Here is a 25,730-nt window from a genome sequence, read left to right on the forward strand (position 1 = left end):
GAAGACAGAAGGCGTGGAGGAGAAATATGTGGAGGAAGCGAGTTTCCCAGAATCCCACTTGGAAGACAAAGCACAACTATTACTGTAAGTTAGGACGAGTGCCGACGCTGTGCGCCCCGGGGCCCGGCATTCCGGCAGGACTCAGAACCGAGGAGAGCAGAGAAGTCTCCAGGCAGCGGCGGCCTATATTTTGAGAGTCGGCGGCCGACCGCGCCGTGGGCGGAGGGGGAGGTGGAGGGGGAGGGGGAGGTGGAGGTGGGTGTGGGGGTGTGTGGTAATGACACGGCGGGACCCGACGCCGACGCCGAAGCCGGGACCCGGAATGCGCGCCTGCGGCCACGCCACGGCCGGCGACGCCCACATCTGCCGGAGTCCGCCGCGGACCCGCCCGCAGATTCGCAGTGCTCGGCCTACCTGACCGCCGACAACGGCGCGCGCCTTTGTCTCTCGCTGACCTACCGGCATCCCTTCGAGGCGTATCAACGCACGCCTGTGTTAGTGCACATACATTCTTAGATAAATAAACACATACACGCACACACTGGATTCAACAGAAACAAGAGTAACTTCATGTGTGCCCCAGGGCAGCGTAATAGGTCCTCTGCTTTTTACGATTTACATAAACGATCTGGTTGATGGTATTGACAGCGGCCTTAGACTGTTTGCCGATGATGCTGTAGTCTAAAGTAGTATCACACGAAAGTTGTGAATAAATCAGTGAGGATTTGCAGAAAATGAATGCCTAGTGTAATGACTGGCAGTTTTCTCTCAATATTAGTAAGAGTAACCTACTGCGTATAACAAGGCGAAAATCCCCATTAATGTATGAGTACAAAATAAATGATCAGTCTCTGGAAGCGGTAACATCAGTGAAGTATCTGGGTGTGACTATTCGAAATAATCTCAAATGGAATGATCACAATTACACAAGTAACGGGTAAGGCGAACTCTAGATTGCGGTTTATTGCTAGAATCTTGAAGCGATGCAGTCCTTCAACAAAGGAAATAGCTTACAATACGTTAGTTCATCCAGTCTTAGAGCACTGTTCGTCTGTATGGGACCCCTACCAGTTGGGTCTGATTCAAGACATTGAGAAGGTCCAAAGAAGAGCGGCAAGATTCGTGAACGGTACATTTAGCCATCGCGAGAGCGTTACAAATCTCATAGAAAGTTTGAAGTGGGACACACTTGCAGATAGACGACGCGCTAAACACAAGGGCCTGATCACTAAATTCCGAAATCCAATCTTCACCGAGGATGTAGAGCATATATTATTACCACCAACTTTCAAATTGCGTAATGATCATCATTCAAAGATAAGGGAAATAAGAGCTCGTGCTGAGGCGTTCAGACAGTCGTTTTTCCCTCGCGCAATCCGCGAATGGAACAGAGGGGGGGGGGGGGGGGGGGGAATATGATTTTGGCACGAATTGTGGCCTCCGCCACACACCGCTTGGTGCCTAGCGGAGTATATATGTAGATGTAGAAATCGGTACATGTAATACACATCTAGAGATAAACAAGTGGCAACAATTTCGGAAACAACGGATGATTTATTCAACAGAAAGAGCTTCACAAATTGTGCAAGTCAACAACATGCTGGTTCACGCAAGAGTTGTTGGATGTCCTCCTGGGAGTTATCGTGCCAAATTCTGTCCAGTTGCCAATTGGCGCGTTACATCGCCAAAATCCCGGGCTGGTTGGAGGCTCCTACCCACAATGCTCCCAACGCTCTCAGTTAGGGAGAGATCCGATGGTCTTACCGGCCAAGCTAAGGTTCGTCAAGAACGAAGACAAGAAATAGAAACTCTCGTTGTGTACGGGTGGGTAGAGCAACGAAAAGGGGCGTAGAAAATTGTCGAAATGCCACCGTGCTATAAGGGTGGCGCGGATGACACCCAAACGGGTCGTGCTTTGAAATGAAATGGCTCCCGAGACCCTCTTTCCTGATTGTCGGACCATACGGCGGGCGGAAGTCATGCTGGTACCTCACAACTCTCTGGGACGCCTCCAGATGCATCTTCACTGTTCGTCGGGGGTCAATCCGAAACGGGACTCGTCACTGAAGAAAGTTCTACTCCGTCAATGAGATTCCAGACCGAATACGTGTCTCGAGACGCCCCAGTCAGCTGTGGGGTACCAACCTGACAGTCGGTCGCCATACGCCTCGACAACCACGAGTAATGGTCTGAGTTTCATTTTTTTTTTTTCATAGCAGATTCCCTTTGGTTGTCATCCGCGACAGCCTTAGAGAACAGCGTCACGTCGACGATATTCTACGCCCCGTTTTGTTGTCCGTCATGGCATGCCATTCTGGACTTACATTTCAGCGGGCTAATGCCCTCCCGCACATGGCCAGAGTAGCTACTGTTTGTCTTCGTCCTCCTTTCCAAACTCTGCCTTGGCCAACAAGGTCGCCGGATCTCTCCCAAATTGAGGACATTCGGATGGCCGTAAGCACTATGGGACGTAACATCTGAGGTCATCAGTCCCCTGGGTTACTTAAGCTGCAGTTGCTGTCAACAGAAAACTATACTATAAAATAGTTCTCCTGTGTGTGTTCCCAGTCACACAGCACGGGGGAACGGTTTTTATGGCACTTATCTAAGCAATTCCACGCAACATATGATTTCTGCCCCCCCCCCCCCCCCCAGTTTTTATTGCATTTTACCAGTTACAATACTCTGGTAAGTTCTGGCGGCCGGTCGTGATATCCGTTTTTTTATCCTTTTGTCGTGGAACCTTTGATTTCATGAACTTTTTTTTTTTTTAGAAATTTTAGCTGCATGGTTCCTTATCTGACATTTTCAGACTTCCCTCCATTTCTCGGGGAACACAATACTTTCATTATTATAGTTTACACCAGATGATGGAACTTCAAGTGTTCCCAAACTGGTCATGTACACAATAAAAGATTACGAATTAAGCAGCTGTTGTGCGGTTTCTTCATTTTACAAAATGGTCTTATGCAGTTGCCGCTGCCCGATAAGAAGAACTCTTTATTTCAAAAACGGTTGAGCGTTTATATGGGAGCGAAAATCTGTTGTGGAAATGAAAACCGGCAGCTATAATCGGATTTGCAGCATACATTTTGAAGTGTTTACATGGCCAGCCAGAAGCGATATTGCGAAATTGATTCGCGAAATACGGTTTTGGGAGCCCCATGTAAGCATAGTGACTGTGACCGCAGCATAACTCGCTGTCATCATCCATGATGGATAAGTCGAACAGGGTCTTTATGTTGGCATCCAAGGTCACCTGACCTCAATGCTCAGGGTTCGCGTGTTTGAGATGAAAGCAAATGGCTCCAAGCGCTATGGGACTTAACATCTGAGGTCAACAGTCCCCTAGACTTAGAACTACTTAAACCTAAGTAACCTAAGGACATCACACACATTCAGGCCCGAGCCAGGATTCGAACCTGCGACCGTAGCAGCAGCATGGTTCCGGACGGAAGCGCCTAGAACCGCCCGACCACAGCGGCCGACTGTTTGAGATTATCTCATAAGTGAAGTTTATAGCATCTCCACTGATACAGGGCACATCGCTCCCAATAGGGCCATGTGCAGTCAAGTACAGTGTGTGTGTGGTGTGTGTGTTGTGTGTGTGTGTGAGAGAGAGAGAGAGAGAGAGAGAGAGAGAGAGAGAGTGGGAGGAGGATCTGTAAGTTGGACAGGAGAGCCGAAGTGAAATGGATTGGCGGCAACACAAAGAGCGGCGTGGCGCCTTGAGCAGGGGGCGGATGGGCGCGGGGGCGGAGGCGGGGGGCAGAGCGCGGCTGGTAATGATACGGAGCAGGACCAGAGGCCGGCGCCGGTCGCGCCAGGGGCGCTGTCTGACGTCTGGCCGCGAAAACGCGCCGCGCTGGGCCGCTTTCTGCAGCCTCACCGTCCGCAGGTAAGCCCCGGCCAGGCGTTCGGCGCCAGCAGTCAGGAACACTGATATCGACGTCTCAGGAGATCCCTGGATCCCAGGATAGGGCTGTTCACTGATATACTCGTGCGAGCTGGCTCGCGCTCTCGCCACGGCAGTGAGCAACAGACCCGCTCACGGAGCGTAAAGGAGAAGGAGGGGGGGAGGGGCAGGAGGGGGAAGTAAGGATGAGGGGAGGGATGGGAGGAATCGTAATAAGGTAGCTCCGCATGAGAAACTGTCAACGAGTGTATTCTATGGTCACTAATGTGAGTACACCGGAGATGTATCCACTCACGGTTGCCTTTAGTTATTAATTTATTTTCTGACAAGGGACCCTGTGAGTGCGAGGTCGCAAAAGTCCACTGAATGTTGATGACATTCGACGCTCCACATATTGTCTACTATGCAATCAAAATATTGGCTGCCAGTGGCTGCAGGTATCGGAACTGAAAGTATCCAGTGGTGAGCACAACTTGAGACTACGGAGCGTAGTTTAACTGCTTAGTCGACGACTAATTCACGACAGTGCTACAGTGAGAGCAATGGCAACAGTAAACAAAGTAAACACTGCATTATACCTACAGCAACAGTTACGGAAATTGAGATTTCGTCGGAAAGGAAACTAAGAAATTTCGCAGAGTGAGAAAGGTGTGGCAGATGAAATGTTAGCGTTTCTGAGTCAGTGTAATGTGTGTTGTATACGACAATGTACGTGAGAAGTACGATGATGACGACACGTGCTTTACAAGTGAAAGTGATATTGAAACAGGTGTCGATCCATGCAGTTCACAATCCTTGTCGAACAGATAGCTACAAATCCGTCTTCAGCGAAACGTAGTAAAAGGACAATCGTTGTCGACGGAGCATGATTACATACATCGAAGATCATCCGCAGCATAGTAAAAAAAGCAATTATGAACAGATTTCTAATAATTCCGCAGCAATATGGCCGTATAGGGCACAAAAGAAACTACAGACATTCAAGGGAAGACAAGGCGCACTTATTACAAAAACTGGTGTTTGCGCGTTTCAAGGATGCTCGATACAGTTCACAGGATGTACACGATAGTGACCTACTACATTATGCATATCAAATTATGGGCGACATAGGTTATAGTGATTTCAAGGGAAGCAATGGATGCTTGCGTAACTTCAAACCGTCCTACAGAATTGGAAAACGTAAGATAGCGAAATTTTAAACCAAGTGTCAACTTCACGATGCACAGCAAACTGCAGAATCGGCCCTGAAATTTGTAGATGAGATAAACAAACTTATCCCATCGCTCAGTAAGGAATTTGTTTTTCATCTCCCACCACTCGGGATTTGAAGACGAAATGCAGAAGAAAGCAACCCTGGAAATTAGAGGTACCAAGAGATTTGTATCAAGACCAACTAACATCAATGCCTTAAACACATTCGTGTATAATTATGCCGATAGGTAATGTGGACGGTAAATTGGCTGGAAAGTTATTTGCCTTTGTGATAAGTTGAAGGTGCTCTGCCTCCTGTAATTCTTCTCGTGTGCATGATCTTCCATGGGCAATGGGGAACAGCAAGCAAGAGCGGAAAAATGGGCGTAAGAGAACAACCATGGTATGGGCACTACTTTTGACCAACAGCTGATCAAAATAACTAGCTTCTGTTTGATACCTGGTCTGTGTATAAAAGTCGTACTCCTTAAGAGCAAACTATTGCTCCTGAAAAGTGTGTGAAATTGCAGTTCATACCACCTGGAATCACTTGACAAATTCAGTCTCTGAATTTTGTTTTTTCCGTGCCTATAAAACATATTATCACACTATCTGCAGCTACGCCTTAAGGAGAGCCAGTTTCACTGTAAGCTCCAGGACAGAATGTTTCGCATTCGGTTGCACGCCATCACACTTCACCCCGTTACAGCAATATGGCTCTACATGCGTTCTCTAAGGGTGGATACGTAGCTGAACGTCCAGCACCGTCTGCAACTCGCCTTTGATCCTAACGGTGTGATCACTGTGGCGCGCCACTTCTCATTCGGTGTTCATTGTGCATGTTAGTGGTTTGTTTTTAACATTTCTTGACTGTCGACGATGTCCATTTTGTGAAGTGTAATACGTGCATCCCACAGAAGATTGATCTCTGCAGCTCCCGGGCACTCGTTTTCCGTCGCCCCTCCTGATGCAAATGGTGAGTCATTGGCAGCTAATATTTTTCCTGTCGTAAGTGTTAACACAATGCTTTCAAATGGGCCTTACTGAAGATTTAACTTGCGACCTCGCACTCATTCCTTGTAAGACAGTTACACTGATGAGAAATGACAATGAAATTACACTTACATTTTAAAAGATGAAGCGAAGAACATGGGCAGTTATGTACAAAACATTATATGTCTTACGACTGATGTAATCTTTTATTAAACGACCTTTTCGGATGCAGTTTAAACTGACATCAACTTGTGACCAGTATAGCCACACACTAAACAGAAAATCACTGGATGTTAATGATTAGTACTTATTTTGCTTTTGACTAAAACTTCAACCTGTTGTACCATCTTTTGAGCACTGCTGATTCGAAGACAAGCGCTTAAGTTGAAATATGTCAGTAACCTTCTGTGGATAGGTTTCGTTCCTTTCACTGCGTAAAAACGTCATCAGACAAGTATGTACGTCCAAACATTGACACAATCGTAGGTGCAAACTTTCAATGTCAGGGGTATGTATGTTGAGGAAAAATTTTATACAAATCTATGAGATGTACTTTTTTATGAAATTTAACACACAACTGCCTGTCACACTGTAGGTCTCTAAGTTCTAACTGTAGCCGGGCATCCAACGCTGACGCACTATAAATTGGTGATAGCGTGTCTGTCCTTGGCTTTGAAGTTACTCATCGATTTAAAATAAGTTACTCATCACTTTAAGCATTGCGCCATAAGTATACAGTAGTGGAAATCAGTATCAAGGTAGCGTTCCTACGAAAGTTGTATACAATGTATGAAGCATACATGTATCGAATTTACTATAAAAAGTAGTAGATACATATAAGACACAACCAATCATGACGGGATCACATAGTATCTTTCGTATCGCAAGTAACAAAATAAGACGTTTGCATTTCCTGAATGGAAACTGGTATGATGACACTCTCTCCTTTTGTGTTATTGCATTGTTAGTATTTTGTCCAATCTCCGTTCTTCCTGATTACCTCAAAATTTCTCTTCGGCATTGATTTTGTCAGGGCTTTTTGTGCTTGCAGTGAAATTGTCACCCACTCTTCTCGCATCGCTCTTTTCAGCTTACGTACGGCCTCAAATTGCCTCCCATTGTGATGAACACGCCTTGTAAGTATTCTCCAAAGGTTTTCCACGGTTTTTAAATCGAGGCTAGGTGCAGGCCATGGCAAGACACAAACATCTTTATCTTTAAATCACTTTTTGTTGTAGCAGGGTCATGCACAGATGCATTATCTTATTGAAGCACTACACGCTCGTCCTCTAGGTCCTCATACATTCTAATCTATTCTCTCTCTAGCATCTCCGTGAACATATCAGAGTTCATTCTAGTGTTCACCCAAGCAAAGCGTCATTTAAGTTTACGGCAAAAGGCTGCCCAAATCATAACACTTCCACCACCAAAATTTCTGCTAATTCTTGCCTGCTGCTCTGTTCCCAGATCATGCCAACAATACTGAAATCCATCAGGACCATCTAAATTAAACTTCAAAAAATGGTTCAAATGGCTCTGAGCACTATGGGACTTAACATCTATGGTCATCAGTCCCCTAGAACGTTGAACTACTTAAACCTTACTGACCTACGGACATCACACACATCCATGCCCGAGGCGGGATTCGAACCTGCGACCGTAGCAATTAAACTTCTTCTCATGACTGAAGATCACTATATCCCATTCTCAAGTACGTGATAGGTGATTTTCAGCAAACTCCAATGTAGCCTGTTTATGTTTGGGTGTTAGAGCAGGTTTCTGCAGTCGTTTCATGAATGCAAGAGGTCTGCCGTACACGTCTGGCATATACTGGCATCTGTAAATCAGCAATAAGCTGAGAAGAATAACGGTTTCTGGCCCTTGCTTGGTGCGAAAGTAATCGTTTCGATGCCTCAGATAATTTTCTGATTTTCCCATATTTCCGCTCTGTGCAATCATGCACCCATTCTAATGAAATTATAAATCATTGTACTTAAACGGTCCATATTCTCGGCTGTTTGACGGTTAGAGTCCCATTTCCCTCTAAGCACAAATTTTTGTTTTTTCGTCACATGAAACTTTTCCGCGTGGCAGGATCACAATCGTGGCTTACGTGCACAATACGCATTGTCACCAATGGTGTCTGTTTTCTGTCTGCAGGAAAGACACATACGCACACACTAACACCGTACAGAGCCGACTGCCTTTGTACCGAGTTCCAGTCTCCACCACGTGAATGTCTTTTTATATACTATATTACTGACATCAAATGGGATACCATTTGACTGCATTTGTCAGTGTACCAGATCTCATGTTATTGCCTATACACTGTGCACAACTATTCCAATCGACAATATTAACTCTCCTGCAAACATTGATGCCTATATACAGATTTCCACTACTGTATACGCTTGTGTCTGAGGTTACGGGCAACATTCCACATGGCGATTCCTCTGAGGACAGCGTACAGTTTGCAGTTCTCCAGCTCTGCATAACGACGTCTGACCGTCGCATTTTGCCGCGAGCGCTCACTACCAGGCGGCGTGCGGGCGCTAGCGCTTGTGTTCGCCTAGCCGCCTCCTGGACAGGCCTCACCTAGGAGATACACTCCACACTGCAGGTCCTCGGGATGAGGCTGTTCCTTCCGGGAAGAGTCTTGCGATCGCAACTCTTAACAGAAGTCGCGACGGTAGATAATTGCTGTGACGTGCAGGAAGATCTTTCAGAGGATCAACGCTTGATTCAGTCACCGCCAAGTGTCCTTCAACATAACAAAATGTTATACATTTCCCATAAGTAGGCGGAAAGACCCGTTTCTGTATAATCAAATGGTTCAAATGGCTCTGAGCACTATGGGACGTAACTACTGAGGTCATCAGTCCCCTAGAACTTAGAACTACTTAAACCTAACTAACCTAAGGACATCACACACATCCATGCCCGAGGCAGGATTCGAACCTGCGACCGTAGCGGTCACGCGGTTCCAAACTGACGCGCTTAGAACCGCACGGCCACACTAGAGAGGTAGCTTACAATTGCCTCGTTCGACAGCTACATGAGCATAGGTCGTCAGTCACCGTCTACATCTACATAAATACCTCACAAGCCACCTATGGTACATGGCGGAGGGTACCTTGTACCACTACTCATAATTTCATTTCCTGTTACGCTCGCAAACGGAGCGAGAGGAAAAACAACTGTACAGAGAGTGATTCTTATTCACTTTTTAAAATCCCCGACGCTTTTTAGATGACGCTGAGACAAGTAATTTAAGTCACAAGGGGCGGCAAATGTTCGGAAATATGCCAAAAGCGGATGACAAGTGGTGAACATGTGACGTCATCAGATTACGTACTTCACCGGCCGTGCAGCGATTGGGTTTGTCCATCCTACCCTGACCTGAAGGGGGCAATGCTAAATATCGCTTCACTAGGCTACTCTGTTTACGAACGCTTTTTGTAAATGTGATCTGTTGTAAACGTAGAATTTACAAAATTATTGTCCTCGTTGTAACCGAGCAATAGCTATTACTATGTTGTGTTTCTGTCCTTTTTTCCCTACTTTTTTTTTGTTTATAGACTTTATTAAGTAAACACCACGTAGGTAATTTACTCGTAGAGGTGCAGTTCTGAAGCGTATACTTATTTACCTGTGACGCAACAGGTAGGTTTTTTGTTGTATTGTACTTTGCAATTAACTAGCGGACACCGCAAGACCGGTAAATAAAATAATAAATCTTACCTCAATATAAGCAGATAACTGTCTAACGCAATGCAAAAAAGAAAAGACTGCCAGCCAGACGCAAGATCAAATCCTGAGCTGCACGCACTTAACTCGTGCACATAACTCCGGAGCCAAATCGACGTGAACACTTGACTTGGGTTGGGATGATTAGGTGCAACACACCGATAGGCTCCACCGCTGCAACGTAATCCACTTTTTCGCGAAGCATCTCCGTGATACACGTGTGTTCATCCAACGTATCGGCAACACATATCGAAAGAAATCTCGTAATCGCTTCGACGTCTGCCTTTAATCCGATCTGACGGGGATTCCAAACACTCGAGCACTACGCAGGAAGGAGACAGACTAGATTTCTAAATGGGGTCTCCTTTATATATCAGCTACATTTTCCTGTAATGCACCCATTAAACCGAAATCAACCATTCGCCTTCCCAACTACAGTCCTTACGTGCTCGTTCAGTTTCATATCGTTTTGTAGCGGCAGAGTCCGCCTGCTTAGCTGGGTGGTAACGTGCTTGCCTCCCGTGCAGCGGGCCCGGGTTGGACTCCCGGCCGCGTCGGGGATTTTCTGCGCTCGTGGACTGGGTTTTGTGTTGTCCTCATAATCATTTCATCCTCATCAGCGGCACGTAAGTCGCCCAATGTGGCGTCGACTGAAATAAGACTTGCACTCGGGGGCCGAACTTACCCGGATGGGGCCTCCCGGCCAACAATGCCATACGCTCATTTCATTTTTTAATTTTTTTTTATTCTTTGCAGTGGCAGGGGCATGAGGGACTGGACCAACGAGGAGTGGGACCGCGTGCTCTTTTCGACTGAGAGCAGATTCAGCCTGCGTAGTTACTTTGGACGTGCCCTCAAATGACGAGACCTGGGAACACGTAATGCACGCATGAACATTGTCCAACATGATCATTTTTGTAGTCCAGATGTTATGGTGTGCGGAGGCATAGTGTTACATGGGCGCACCGACCTCCAAATCTATGGACGCGGTACACTCACCAGGCAACGTTCTCTGTGGCAGTGTACTACCTCCCCATATGCGTCTTTCCAGGGCTGCATTCGGTCATTACTTCATTTTTATGGATGTCAATACGGGATCGCATCGAGCAGCGTAGGTAGAGGTGGGACAGGGAACAAAAGGATGCCGGCTGGTGCGGCCGAGCGGTTCTAGGCGCGTCAGTCTGGACCCGCGCGACTGCTACGGTCGCAGGTTCGAATCCTGCCTCGGGCATGGATGTGTGTGATGTCCTTAGGTTAGTTAGGTTTAAGTAGTTCTAAGTTCTAGGGGACTGATGACCTCAGATGTTAAGTCCCATAGTGCTCAGAGCTATTTTGATGGCTCTGAGCACTATGGGACTCAACATCTTAGGTCATAAGTCCCCTAGAACTTAGAACTACTTAAACCTAACTAACCTAAGGACATAACACACATCCATGCCCGAGGCAGGATTCGAACCTGCGACCGCAGCATTCCCGCGGTTCCGGACTGCAGCGCCAGAACCGCTAGACCACCGCGGCCGGCAGAGAGCTATTTTGAACAAAAGGATATTCGGCTAATGGACTGGGCTGTCCGTTCCCCCGACTTAAATGCCATCGAGTACGTGTGGGGCGCATTGGGGAGAAGTACTGTAGCACGTCTACGTGCACCAACAACCATTCAGTACTTCTCAACCGCACTGGTGCAGGAATGGAACGCTCTACCACAAGAACTCCTTACTAACCTTGTGGGCAGCACGGGAGCACGTTGCAGAGTATGCATTGACGTCCGTGGTGATCACACATCGTATTAAGAACCAAGTGCAGTCGTTTGTAATGTCCAGGTTGGTTGGTTGGTTGCTTTGGGGAGAGGACCAAACAGCGAGGTCAGCAGTCCCATCGGACTAGAGAAGGATGGGGAAGGAAGTCGACCGTACCCTTTTAATTAACCATCCCCGCATTTGCCTGAAGTGATTTAGGGAAATCACGCAAAACATAAATCAGGATGTCCGGACGCGGGTTTGAACCGTCGTCCTCCCGAATGCGAGTCCAGTGTGCTAACCACTGCGCTGCCTCTCTCGGTAATGTCCAGGGGACCATCGCGAATCGTGGTGTTTTTAGGGTAATTATTGTCTTTTAATAAATGTATCATTTATGATAGTCTCATAGCACATTTCTTACAGTTACATTCTTTATTATATTGTAGCAGTTCTTTCTACGTGTGGTCCAAGTTTAATCGAGATATGTTACTTGGCAGTGGCACAAAATGGTTCAAATGGCTCTGAGCACTATGGGACTTAACAGCAATGGTCATCAGTCCCCTAGAACTTAGAACTACTTAACCCTAACTAACCTAAGGACATCACACAACACCCAGTCATCACGAGGCAGAGAAAATCTCTGACCCGCACCGGGAATCGAACCCGGGAACCCGGGCGCGGGAAGCGAGAACGCTACCGCACGACCACGAGCTGCGGACGCAGTGGCACAGCATGCGAAACTTATTCTCACGCCCTTGAATTTTGCACACGAGTTTACCTAATACAAAACAGAAATCATTCGGATGAACATTTGTGACAGGGGAAGACTGTGACCAAGCGAAGTTAAAATCCAGAACTCTCCGGCAGTGTGCAGCCAGCTGAGCTATCCGAGAAGGCCTCACTTAGCGTACAACCTGTGGATTGCATCCACGCTGTAAGCTGGTCTCTCGTGATGTTTCAGGGCTGACAACTCCGCCATTAATACGAATGTGCTTCGTCTGCTTTACATCGATGAAGTTGTAATTAAGGTCAGTTCTAATCCTGGTGCTGGTACAAATTATTTTCGCCGGTGTTCGACCAACAAGGAAGGAGAAGTGCAGTTACCAGACGAGGTTAATTTTCTAGCCTTTCCGCAGAATCCCACTAGACGAGGAAGTGTTACAACGAAGGTGATCCGTCCTTCGGATGATGACATTAGGCTCGGCGGCCCCCGTGGTGCTATTCGAGAAGAGTAGGCAACCTGTCGATGTGGATTATTCTCTCTATTTCCCTCATAGTCATCGAACAATAAAAATACACCACACTTCATTTGCGCTCGTCACAGTCACCTACATGGAATATGTGGGTGTAAAAGTGATAACTAGCGGGAACAACGCAACCCTTTCCAATTAGACAGTTGAAACCATCCCTGCGGCCGTCCCACATAACAGAGCAACGTGATTTTACTACGGTCAAAGCATCACTATATCGTTTCTCCCAAAATTTCTTCCTGCATCATTGTGACGAAGCTTATGCCGACTGTAGAACGTCCAGAGAGAAGTTATTGGCGTCTGAAGCTTTGTGCTGGTTATTTAAGCGTATTCGGATAGTGCAATTAGTATCGCACAGCCCACAGAAGGTAGGAATGCGGAACACAGTTTTGACTTGTCAAATGTCACATGGTATAAAATGGAGACGTTCTGAATTACCACTCTGTGTCATTCAATGTAGTAATCAAAAAAATGGTTCAAATGGCTCTGAGCACTATGGGACTTAACTGCTACGGTCATCAGTCCCCTAGAACTTAGAACTACTTAAACCTAACTAACCTAAGGACAGCACACAACACCCAGCCATCACGAGGCAGAGAAAATCCCTGACCCCGCCGGGAATCGAACCCGGGAACCCGGGCGTGGGAAGCGAGAACGCTACCGCACGGCCACGAGATGCGGGCAATGTAGTAATCATGCGCCTAGCCTTTCGAACAGTACCCAAAAGCGACTAGTTTACAAACGTAACACAGTCCGCTATGTAACTCTTACAACGATCCAATGAAATGAGACCTTGCATTGGAAGAGTCTTTCATTTCCGCTGGGTCAATATCATGCAGGAGGCATCCGACTGGCATGGAAAACCATTGTCCTCTTGTGTCTCAAATATTGACTGACCTGTGTTTTGTAATCGAAGAGTAGAGAACGGGAGAGAGAAATGTATGGCTACTCTGCTGTTGCTTAATACTCCCTGTCGCAGTTTTTCCATTTTTCCGGAAAGCCTGTAATAAAAGCCACAACAGTTACTGTTGTGATTCTAGCTTTTTCGAAGAATCGATCGCGTAGTTGTTCATTTTGTTTAGCCATCACAATTATTAGCAGAAAATCTATTCATATTGTCATTTATTGGTTGTAGCAGTCCATCTAGACCTAAGGTGAAAAGAAACTATTCTTTTTATTTTTTCGTACTTTAATGAATTTTCTTAACGGATGCCGTGTTCACCCCACTTTCGTTACAATGGATAGGATCTACGTTTGCACAGCCAAAAAAATATGCTCACACACACACACACACACACACACACACACACACACACACACACACACACACACGTACGCATGCACGCACATACGCACGCACACATGCACACACACTCACTTTGTAACTTTGCGAATACACGACCATGTGAGGCCACAGTTTTAGAATCGTATACAGATGAAAGGAGGAACATACAGGTCACGGAGAGATGACACTGCGATGTGAACCTGAAGCCACAAACGTCGTACCATACACCGTCCTGCTCTTAGCGGTACGTGAGCACTGCGTCTTTTCTTGCTGTGAGCAGAAAGATGAACGACGCACGTTAGCGGCCCTCATAGGGGTAATGCGTTACAGCCGGCAAGTGGATTCACTGGTCTGAGGTAGCGTGCGGGCCGGAACATTCCCAGGGTCTTGTCCCCCACAACAAGCACTCTGGTGCGAGGGAGGCCACTGACTCTTATCCATTATTTGATTGCTAGGATTTGAACGGAAATCTGCCGAAATACTGAAGTAGCAACATACTTTTAATTTGAATATCTGTTTTTTTGCTTTAGCTTCCGTAATGCGGTTCAGTGAGATGCAGCGTGGCAAGTGGGCTGCAATACTCAGGGGGTAGGGGGCGAGGCAGAATGAGGCATCGAAACTACTTTTTTTTATCATCATTTCTGTGTAAACAGTGGATGACAGGAACGAAGTATTCTAACCTACATTTGGTACGTTTCCCGGCTACGGCTGCGAAAAGTTTCGCTTTGATCATCGATATGTATTGTAGCACTGCACTCTTCTTCTCAAGAGCTGTGAAATACTTTTAACAGAAATATATTTTTCCACCATAGTTGCCCTAATACTTCAGTAGGTAAAAAGAGAAAAAAAAAGTGTTGCTGCCATTCGGAAATATATTCACCCTCTGCGTGCTATTGACAGTGAAAATATTGTAACTTGATATCTTCAAGTGTAAGCAAAATATTTGGGAAGTCTCCGTTAAATCCTAATAGCTTTTTTGTAACGCCACTATCCTCAGAATTTGAGACAGTTTCTACGGTAGTCAGAAATGATCGGGTCGCTGTTGAAGTAGGCTAGGTGCCGCCGTGTACCGATCAAGTGCAAACTGTCGCGATTAGTTCAGACGCTGATCGCGTTGCTAATGTAGCTTTGTTGTTTCCCGGAAGTTGTTTGAGTAAATAAATGGAGAAACAGTGGCCAGAGAACTAGTTTAACTTGCGACTCAAGATTTACGTACGTAAGAAATTAATAGCCTTTTGACAATTTCATTTGTATTCGGCAGTTACGAAAACCGCTGAAAATTTAAGATTAAATACAGGAAGTTGTTTCATTTTGTAAGCCACAAAATAAAATAAAATTTTTTTGTAGACATTGCTTACTCCTCGGCTTTCAGGGATGTAAAAAAACATATGTGCCAAATTTCAAGAAGATTGGATAATATTTAGAGGTTGCTCACTTTGACAAATTTGGTGAAAGTGGGCAAAAAAAAACTATTTTTCAGTTTTAATCACTTTGATGAGGAGAACTAGAAATCACAATCTTAAAACAATATTAAAACTACACGCTAAAATTAATAGGTAAACTGACAGGCAAAACAGGTTATATGTTACTGAACTTTGAAAGATGCAATCTCTTCTTTAGTCCTTTTGGTGACGACTTTGTGGTACTCGACTACTTTCAACAAGAACTGGTTTTGTTGTTTGTCCCTGACCGATTCGTTTAACTTTTGTATCAGACCGATTCCTTTCTCTATAGGATCGTTGACCATCTTAAGAGCATTGACTTGGCTTCTTAGAGAATTACACCAATATTGTGTCATGTCGTGCATTCCAAACAATTCAAAAATCGTCTTTGTTTCAATAGTAACGAGATGACTCAGATCTGTTCCTCGAAAGCTAACTGCTTCATTTTCTTTTTCTTTGCATGTTTGGTTTCTGAATTTTCAATCTTATTTTCCTTGACAGTCTGAGTAATGCGTTTGTCCTAATAAGCCAATCTTACGTTTGTTTCTGACAGGTAACAAAGGTATCTCTTACCAACTGTGAGAGAACTTTTTTGGGGGGTCTGCGTCTGCATAAGTGCTCAGAGGCTGCAGCATATCCATATCCTTCTTTGAAGCCCTTCGGCTTACAACTGTCTCGTGTCAAAAGCGAACGTATGTGAGACTGACAAAATGTGAAACCGTTTCATTCATCGAGTTATATTACTTGGCAGTGACACAACAGGCGAAAGTTCCTTTCATCTTTAAGTTTTTCATACCAGAGTATTTTCAGCTAAATGGTATACAGTATTTTCGTATACGACGCTGTGGAAACTGAGTGAGTGCTACTTGTCAAACTAGGCATGTGAATTGTTTATTTAGAATCTTCTACACATTTTTTAAATATCGAAAAATTTGGTCGAGAATGGATTCGAATCTCACGGTAAGCCCTGTCGCCTAGAACATGTTAATTCTCAACGCGTTGTTCTAGAATGTACACTGAAGTAAGAAAAGGCGTGGGATACCTCCTAATATGGCGATGGACCTCATTTTTCCCTGCATAGCGCAGCAATTCGACGTGGACTCAACAAGCCGCTGGAAGTCCCTTGCAGAAATATTGAGCCATGCTCCCTCTATAGTCGTCTATAGTTGCGAAAGTGTTGCAGGTCCAGGATTTTGTACACGAACTGACCTCTCGATTATATCCTATAAATGTTCGATGGGATACGCGTCAGGCAGTCTGAGTGACCAAATCATTTGCTCGAAATGTCCAGAATGTTCTTCAAAGCAATCGGGAACAACTGCGTCCACCATAAAATTCATCATTCAGTCGTTATTTGGGAATATGAATTCCGTAAACGGCTTCAAATGGTCTTCAAGTAGCCGAACATAACCATTTCCAGTCAATGGTCGGTTCAGTTGGACCATAGGACCCAGTCTATTCAAAGCACACACCATTGTGGAGTTACCATCAGCTTGCACAATGCCTTGTTGACAACTTGGGCCGTGGCCTCTTGGGATCTACGCCACACTCGATCCCTACCTTCATCTCTTACCAACTGAAATCGGACTCTTCTGACACAGCCATGGTTTTCCAATCGTGTATGTTCCACCCGATATGGTCACGGGCCTACGAGACGCTCTGCAGGCGATGTCGTGCAGTTAGCAATGGCACTCGCGTCGGTCGTTTGCTGCCATAGCCTGTGAACGACAAATTTCGCCGCGCTGTCCTAACGGATATGTCCGTCGTACATCCCACATTGATTTCTGCTGTTATTTCACGCAGTGTTGCTTGTCTGTTAACACTGATAACTGAAAGCAAACGCCGCTGATCTCGGTCGTTAAGTAAAGGCCATCCGTCATGCGTTGTCCATTGTGAGATGTAATGCCCAAAATTTGGTATTCTCGGCACACTCTTGATATTGCGGATATCGGAATACTGAATTCCCTAACGATTTCCGAAATGCAATGTTCCATCCGTCTAGCTCCAGCTACCACTCAGCGTTCTAAATCTGTTAATTCGCGTCGTGCGGCCACAACCATGTCGGAAACCTTTCCTCATGGACCGCCTGAGTACAAATGACAGCTCCGGCAATGCACTGCCCTCTTATACTTTGCGTACGCGATACTGCTACCATCTATCTGCCTAGCGCTATCCCACGACTTTTGTCATCTCAGTATTTTGACGCTCAGAAATTGCGATCCCCTTTGACGCACAGCGAAAAGGTAATGTGCATTCTGAAATTGAAACATAGTACGAGGGTTGGAACTTTAATAGCGGGAACTATTTATTTACAGCTCGTTCAAAATAGATACGTGTTTTACTAACCTTCAAAGATGGTCGCAGGTTGTGTTCCAAAAATGAACAGCATAGACACAGAAATGATGGCACTTTCTGCTGGACCTGACCATCATTTTGCAGGACAATACTCCAGCACGTACAGTGCAAGCTGTTATTGATTTGTTTGACTGATTGCTAAGTGCTGTACCACGTACTGCACTGCCCTGAAATAAGCCCTTGTAAGTTCAAATCGATTTCTAAACTGAAGGAAACACTTCACGGCATTCGCTTCAGAACTGCTACAAATTCGTCGGGCAATAGACCGCGCCGCTCGAACTGTCAACACAACTGGCACTGCTAAGAGTATCCTACGACTTCCACGTCGCTGGCAACGGGTTATACACAATGCTGGTGACTACTTTGAAGGTCAGTAAAACTTTGATACACGTACTTATTTTGTACGAACTGCAAATAAATAATTGCCACTATTAAAGTTCCAACCCTCGTATAATTTAACATAAGGATATGATACATCGACTGAGCGTAGTTGACGTTCAATGCAAGGTTGTCCGCTGATGATTCGAGGCAAAAAATGCTTCAAATGGGTGTGAGCACTATGGGACTTAACATCTGAGGTCATCAGATCCCTAGAATTTAGAACTACTTAAATCTAACCAACCTAAGGACATCACACACGTCCATGCCCGAGGCAGGATTCGAACCTGCCACCGTAGCAGTCACGCGTTTTTAGACTGAAGCGCCTAGAACCGCTCGGCCACCGCGGACGGACAAACACACACACACACACACACACACACACACACACACACACACACACACACACACAAACCAGTGAATGTGGGAGGCATTACGCTAGAACGAGACGGAACAGAGGGGTAAACTGACTGGTTAACAGAGACGGTGCAGAACCCGACCTTGGGCCGATAGAGCGGGCGAGTTGTTTTGGCCACACTGGCAAGGTCGTGGTCAAGGAGGGAAGCTCCGCGGCGTGCCAGCGGCAGCCGGCGGTCGCCAGCTACGCCTTCCGCATTCCTCGAGCAGTCAAGTCTGGCTCTCCCAGTAAGGGCGGGACTCTGTACTGGGCTCACGAGGGGACCGCGCCTACTCTCACCACATATTTCGTCCAGATTTATGGTTCACGCAGGGCATGATCAGGAACGATAGTGACAGAAATGGGTGTTCCAAATGTTCTAGCGTAAAATGAATAAATAAACATTTATTCTTTGCGTAGGACTTGCACACTGAGAATTCCGTACAAACTTAATTATGCATATACGTAGTTTTCCATCCTGGGAGTTGAGAATCTCAAAGATTTTTGTCTGTTATCGATATTGATACTGGCAAGATAATGGTCCCAGGAATTCCAACAACACATCAAAACCCCTAAAGCAGTTCCTTAGAGTAGCTCGGACATACAGAAAGAAGCAAGCAGGGGCGGACATACAGAAAGAAGCAAGCAGGGGTCTTCAATTCATATATATCAAGAGGAAGAAGATTTAATAAAACATTTTTATTTATTTACTTAAACTTGCCTACAACTTACATTTATGTTTGCATGCAGTAATGTTATTCCATTATGTTTCTGAAAGATGATGAATGCGATGTACCTTCAAATGGCGAAAAGATATTTTTGATGTGAAATAATTGGAATTTAAGAAGTTTCAGATTTTTCACTTTACTTGTACTTTGAAACTTTGCTCTTCGTCAAATTTCGTGATTCTAGGTCAATTGGAAGTACCCTACAGCTGTTGATGAGCGAGTTTTCTAATATCAAAATACACTCCTGGAAATTGAAATAAGAACACCGTGAATTCATTGTCCCAGGAAGGGGAAACTTTATTGACACATTCCTGGGGTCAGATACATCACATGATCACACTGACAGAACCACAGGCACATAGACACAGGCAACAGAGCATGCACAATGTCGGCATAGTGTATATCCACCTTTCGCAGCAATGCAGGCTGCTATTCTCCCATGGAGACGATCGTAGAGATGCTGGATGTAGTCCTGTGGAACGGCTTGCCATGCCATTTCCACCTGGCGCCTCAGTTGGACCAGCGTTCGTGCTGGACGTGCAGACCGCGTGAGACGACGCTTCATCCAGTCCCAAACATGCTCAATGGAGGACAGATCCGGAGATCTTGCTGGCCAGGGTAGTTGACTTACACCTTCTAGAGCACGTTGGGTGGCACGGGATACATGCGGACGTGCATTGTCCTGTTGGAACAGCAAGTTCCCTTGCCGGTCTAGGAATGGTAGAACGATGGGTTCGATGACGGTTTGGATGTACCGTGCACTATTCAGTGTCCCCTCGACGATCACCAGTGGTGTACGGCCAGTGTAGGAGATCGCTCCCCACACCATGATGCCGGGTGTTGGCCCTGTGTGCCTCGGTCGTATGCAGTCCTCATTGTGGCGCTCACCTGCACGGCGCCAAACACGCATACGACCATCACTGGCACCAAGGCAGAAGCGACTCTCATCGCTGAAGACGACACGTCTCCATTCGTCCCTCCATTCACGCCTGTCGCGACACCACTGGAGGCGTGCTGCACGATGTTGGGGCGTGAGCGGAAGACGGCCTAACGGTGTGCGGGACCGTAGCCCAGCTTCATGGAGACGGTTGCGAATGGTCCTCGCCGATGCCCCAGGAGCAACAGTGTCCCTAATTTGCTGGGAAGTGGCGGTGCGGTCCCCTACGGCACTGCGTAGGATCCTACGGTCTTTGCGTGCATTCGTGCGTCGCTGCGGTCCGGTTCCAGGTCGACGGGCACGTGCACCTTCCGCCGACCACTGGCGACAACATCGATGTACTGTGGAAACCTCACGCCCCACGTGTTGAGCAATTCGGCGGTACGTCCACCCGGCCTCCCGCATGCCCACTATACGCCCTCGCTCAAAGTCCGTCAACTGCACATACGGTTCACGTCCACGCTGTCGCGGCATGCTACCAGTGTTAAAGACTGCGATGGAGCTCCGTATGCCACGGCAAACTGGCTGACACTGACGGCGGCGGTGCACAAATGCTGCGCAGCTAGCGCCATTCGACGGCCAACACCGCGGTTCCTGGTGTGTCCGCTGTGCCGTGCGTGTGATCATTGCTTGTACAGCCCTCTCGCAGTGTCCGGAGCAAGTATGGTGGGTGTGACACATCGGTGTCAATGTGTTCTTTTTTCCATTTCCAGGAGTGTATGTTACATAAATGGCCATATCTTTTGATTTCACTGACTTAGAAGATTAAAATTTTTACACCGCCACGGGACCATAAACCTTAGTATATGACACAAATTTGAACTTGGGAGTCTAAGGCCGGCCGGAGTGGCCGAGTGGTTCTAGGCGCTACAGTCTGGAACCGTGCGACCGCTACGGTCGCAGGTTCGAATCCAGCCTCGGGTATGGATGTGTGTGCTGTCCTTAGGTTAGTTAGACTTAAGTAGTTCTAAGTTCTAGGAGACTGATGACTTCAGAAGTTAAGTCCCATAGTGCTCAGAGCCATTTGAACCATTTTCTGGGAGTCTGACCTTCACTGAGAAAAAGGGTTCCGAACAACCTGACAGACTGACACACGGACGGACGCACGACAGAGCGATCCAGTAAGGGTTCCGTTTTTGCAGACTGCATACTGAGACACGGAACTCTCAGAATTGCATTTTTTCCTCGTTTTAGGTGAGGCATGGGCCATTTCCGATAGAGCAGTTTCCAAGCAGCGGCTTCAGCAGCGAAAAGAATGTTGTTGTTGTTGTTGTTGTTGTTGTGGTCTGCAGTCCTGAGACTGGTTTGACGCAGCTCTCCATGCTACTCTATCCTGTGCAAAGTTTCTTCATCTCCCAGTACCTACTGCAACCTACATCCTTCCGAATCTGCTTCGTGTATTCATCTCTTGGTCTCCCTCTACGATTTTTACCCTCCACGTTGCCCTCCAATACTAAATTGGTGATCTATTGTTGCCTCAGAACATGTCCCACGAACCGATCCCTTCTTGTAGTCAAGTTGTGCCACAAACTCATCTTCTCCTCAATTCTATTCATTACCTCCTCATTAGTTATGTAATCTACCCATCTAATCGTCAGCATTCTCCTGTAGAACCACATTTCGAAAGCTTCTGCTCTCTTCTTGCCTAAACTATTTATCGTCCATGTTCCACTTCCATACATGGCTACACTCCATACAAATACTTTCAGAAACGACTTCCTGACACTTAAATCAATACTCGATGTTAACAAATTTCTCTTCTTCAGAAACGCTTTCCTTGCCACTGCCAATTTTCTGTCCTCTCTACTTCGACCATCATCAGTTATTTTGCTCCCCAAACAGCAAAACACATTTACTACTTTAAGCGTCTCTTTTCCTAATCTAATACCCTCAGCATCACGCGACTTAATTCGAGTGCATTCCATTATCCTCGTTTTGCTTCCGTTGAAGTTCATCTTATATCCTCCTTTCAAGACACTGTCCATTTCGTTTAACTGCCCTTCCCCTTCTTTTGCTGTCTCTGACAGAATTACAATGTCATCGGCAAACCTCAAAGATTTTATTTCTTCTCCATGGATTTTAATTCATACTACGAATTTTTCTTTTGTGTCCTTTACTGCTTGCTCAATATACAGTTTGAATAACATCGGGGATAGGTTACAACCCTGTCTCACTCCCTTGCCAACCATTGCTTTCCTTTCATGCCCCTCGACTCTTACAACTGCCATCTGGTTTCTGTACAAATTGTAAATAGCCTTTCGCTCCCTGTATTTTACCCCTGCCACCTTCAGAATTTGGAAGAGAGTATTCCAGTCAACATTGCTTTCTCTAAGTCTACAAATGCTCGAAACGTAGGTTTGCCTTTCCTTAATCTATCTTCTAAGATAAGTAATAGGGTCAGTATTGCCTCACGTGTTCCAACATTTCTACGGAATCCTAGAAAAGAATACAGAATGGTAATCCGAAGGTCGTGGGATCGAGTCCCTAGGCGGAAACGTTCTAAATTTTTTCAGTTATTATGTTACTAACACTGCAAATAAACCGAAGTAATCATCAATATATTGTATTTATTAATATTTTCACGAAAGTCTTGACAACGAAAGGCAAAGGAAAATATGGGATTGTACATAAGTTTCCAAGAAACGAAGTTGTGCTTATAGCGACCACGAGGACCTGGCAAACAACATCCCAACAAACTTCACATCTACTAGCTTCATTTTGAACTTCGAATAGCCCTCGACAGCTGCGTGCGAACAGTAGTTTCCCGGTAAAGGAAAAATCGGCCCATCGGCCGTTGGGGACAACGCTAGATACGGCTACGGAGCTCTGCCCTTCTAACTTTCAATATTCTCCTGTAGCACCACATTTCAGAAACTTGAATTCTCTTATCAGCTACTTGTTCACTTTCCATTCAAATAATTTCAGAAGAGACTACTTAGCACTTATCTTCGATGTCAAGAAATGTCTCTTCTTCAGGAACTCTTTTCTCGACATTTCCAGCCTGCATTTTATATTCTCTCTACTTGAGCCATCGCCATTTAATTTGCTGCCCAAGTAGCATAACTCATCCGGTACTTTTAGCGTCTCATTTCCTAATTTAATTCCTTCAGCATCACCTGATTTAATTCGACTACTTTCTATTCTCCTTTCTGTACTACTGCTGATATTTACGTTATATCATCGTTCCAATAGACTATCCATTCCATTCACCTGCTCAAGCAAACAGTTTGCTGCCCCTGGCAGAATTGCAGTGTCATCGGCAAACCTCCAAGTTTCCATTTCTTTTCTCTGAACATTAATTCCCTTTCTAAAGTTCTCCTTTGTTATCTCTATTGCTCGCTCATTGCACTGATTGGATGACATTAGGGACACGTTATAACCCCGTCACACACCAGTGTCAACACCTGCTTCCCTTTCATGCCCTTATACCCACAACTGCAGTCTGGTTTCTGTTCAAGCCACGTATCTGCAAACAAACAGAAAATTGATCACGTGACTTTATTTTTTGTGGTGATAACTGAAACTTTATGACCCAACAATAAGAGAGCCATTACCAAAATTTGTAACTTACACTAATACGGCCAAAACCGTATGAAATCGATAGATTAGATTACGCTAGACCAAAAATAGTAATTTTAGAAATTTTCCTCGTCCTGTCTGATCTGACAGCATTTACAAATATAGCGATAAATTTCATCGAACTGTATCACAGAAATACGTCTGATTTTCGGAATGTAGTTATGTGATAGATCTAAATACAGAGAAAACGTTTTTCAGTCGCCTGTTTCGTACCGCAAATTCAGGGAACCATTTGAAAAAATAAAAATGACACCAAAAAAGAAATCGTAGCAAACTGTCTGAAATCTGTTTTACTAGTAGATTTGGGCCAATTAAGGCGAAAAAAATATTTTTCAGAAGAAAATGTGAGCACCTTCCATTTTGAGACCGTTTAGAAAATGTTAAAAAAAATTATCGTCTGGTAACAAAACATTACGTCTGGTAACTGTTGGACATGATAAAATAAGTCGCTCAGATGTAGAAAAAATTGACAGACTACTTTACTGCAGCATATTACCAATCAGACAACTTTAAACTCTCAAAGATTATAAAAAAATCAAACTTAACCGTATGAAAGTGTATGTTGCAAGCCAATGAATAAGTTGCAGCCCTCAAATTCTGAGATGCTTCATAAAGAGCTTAATCGGAACCTCGTACTGAAGTTGAACTTTCCTTTTAAATAAGGCGCCCAAAAGGAAACTGGGATAAACTTTGAAAATTACAGTTTATTAAACGCGAAAACATGTAACCGGTTTTGTTCACCGTCGGATCCATTGCCATTATCACCGCCTCAAAATCACTCTCCAGGACACTACCAAGTTCTTAAATGTGTTCTTCTGGAAAGAAAATGTAATTAATCAGAATCACTCATTTCTTTATAAAAATCTTAAAGTAATATCAAGGTTTACTATTCCTGTTGTGGATGTTGATTCTTCGTCTTAGATAACGTCGCTCATTTCTAGTAATTGGCTACCAGACAACCATGAAAAATCGTAACGTCCCTCGTTGCCATAGCATTCGAAATCTGTAGGATTTAGATCGCTTAGATTTTTCGTACGAGTGTTGTTCTATATTGGAGAAATGTATTTTGTTTTCAACAAATGCTGTTCCGTTTATTGCAGGCGATGTAATTAGATAAATTCAGACTTAGAGCTATAGAGGGAAGTACGCTTTTCATTTTGTGTGTTTTTGTAAAAATATTTACTCTAGAATTAGATTTTCACTCTGCAGCGGAGTGTGCGCTGATATGAAACTTCCCGGCAGATTAAAACTGTCTGCCGAACCGAGACTCGAACTCGGGACCTTTGAATTTCGCGGGCAAGTGCTCTACCATCTGAGCTACCCAAGCACGACTCACGACCCGTCCTCACAGCTTCAATTTAGTAGGGCACTTGCCTGAGAAAGGCAAAAGTCCCGAGTTCGAGTCTCGGTCCGGCACACAGTAGTAATCTGCCAGAAAGTTTTAGATTTTGTTAATTGTGTGATTAGCAGTACCATCTTCAACTCAATATTCATAGCGTATGTCATGATTATTAAGGATGGTTTTGTTCGAGATAACCTGCGTCATTTCCTGTTGTGGTCAGTTATTAATTAAAAACTTGACCAGATTTTCTTTAAATTTTATATTCTTCATTTCTTTCACGAAATCTGAAGGTGTAACTTTCTACCGAAGCTATACTTTCGCGCAGTCATGTTCGGTGTCCTTGATAGACGGGCACAATTATCTGCCGAATATTTGATTGATACTTGCAACATCATGCTCACACAAAATACACAAAATTTTCTTCCAGGGATATACGAATATTCGTAGAATGTCT

Source organism: Schistocerca cancellata, chromosome 5 (genome assembly GCF_023864275.1).
Source record: "Schistocerca cancellata isolate TAMUIC-IGC-003103 chromosome 5, iqSchCanc2.1, whole genome shotgun sequence".
Lineage (NCBI taxonomy): Eukaryota > Metazoa > Arthropoda > Insecta > Orthoptera > Acrididae > Schistocerca > Schistocerca cancellata.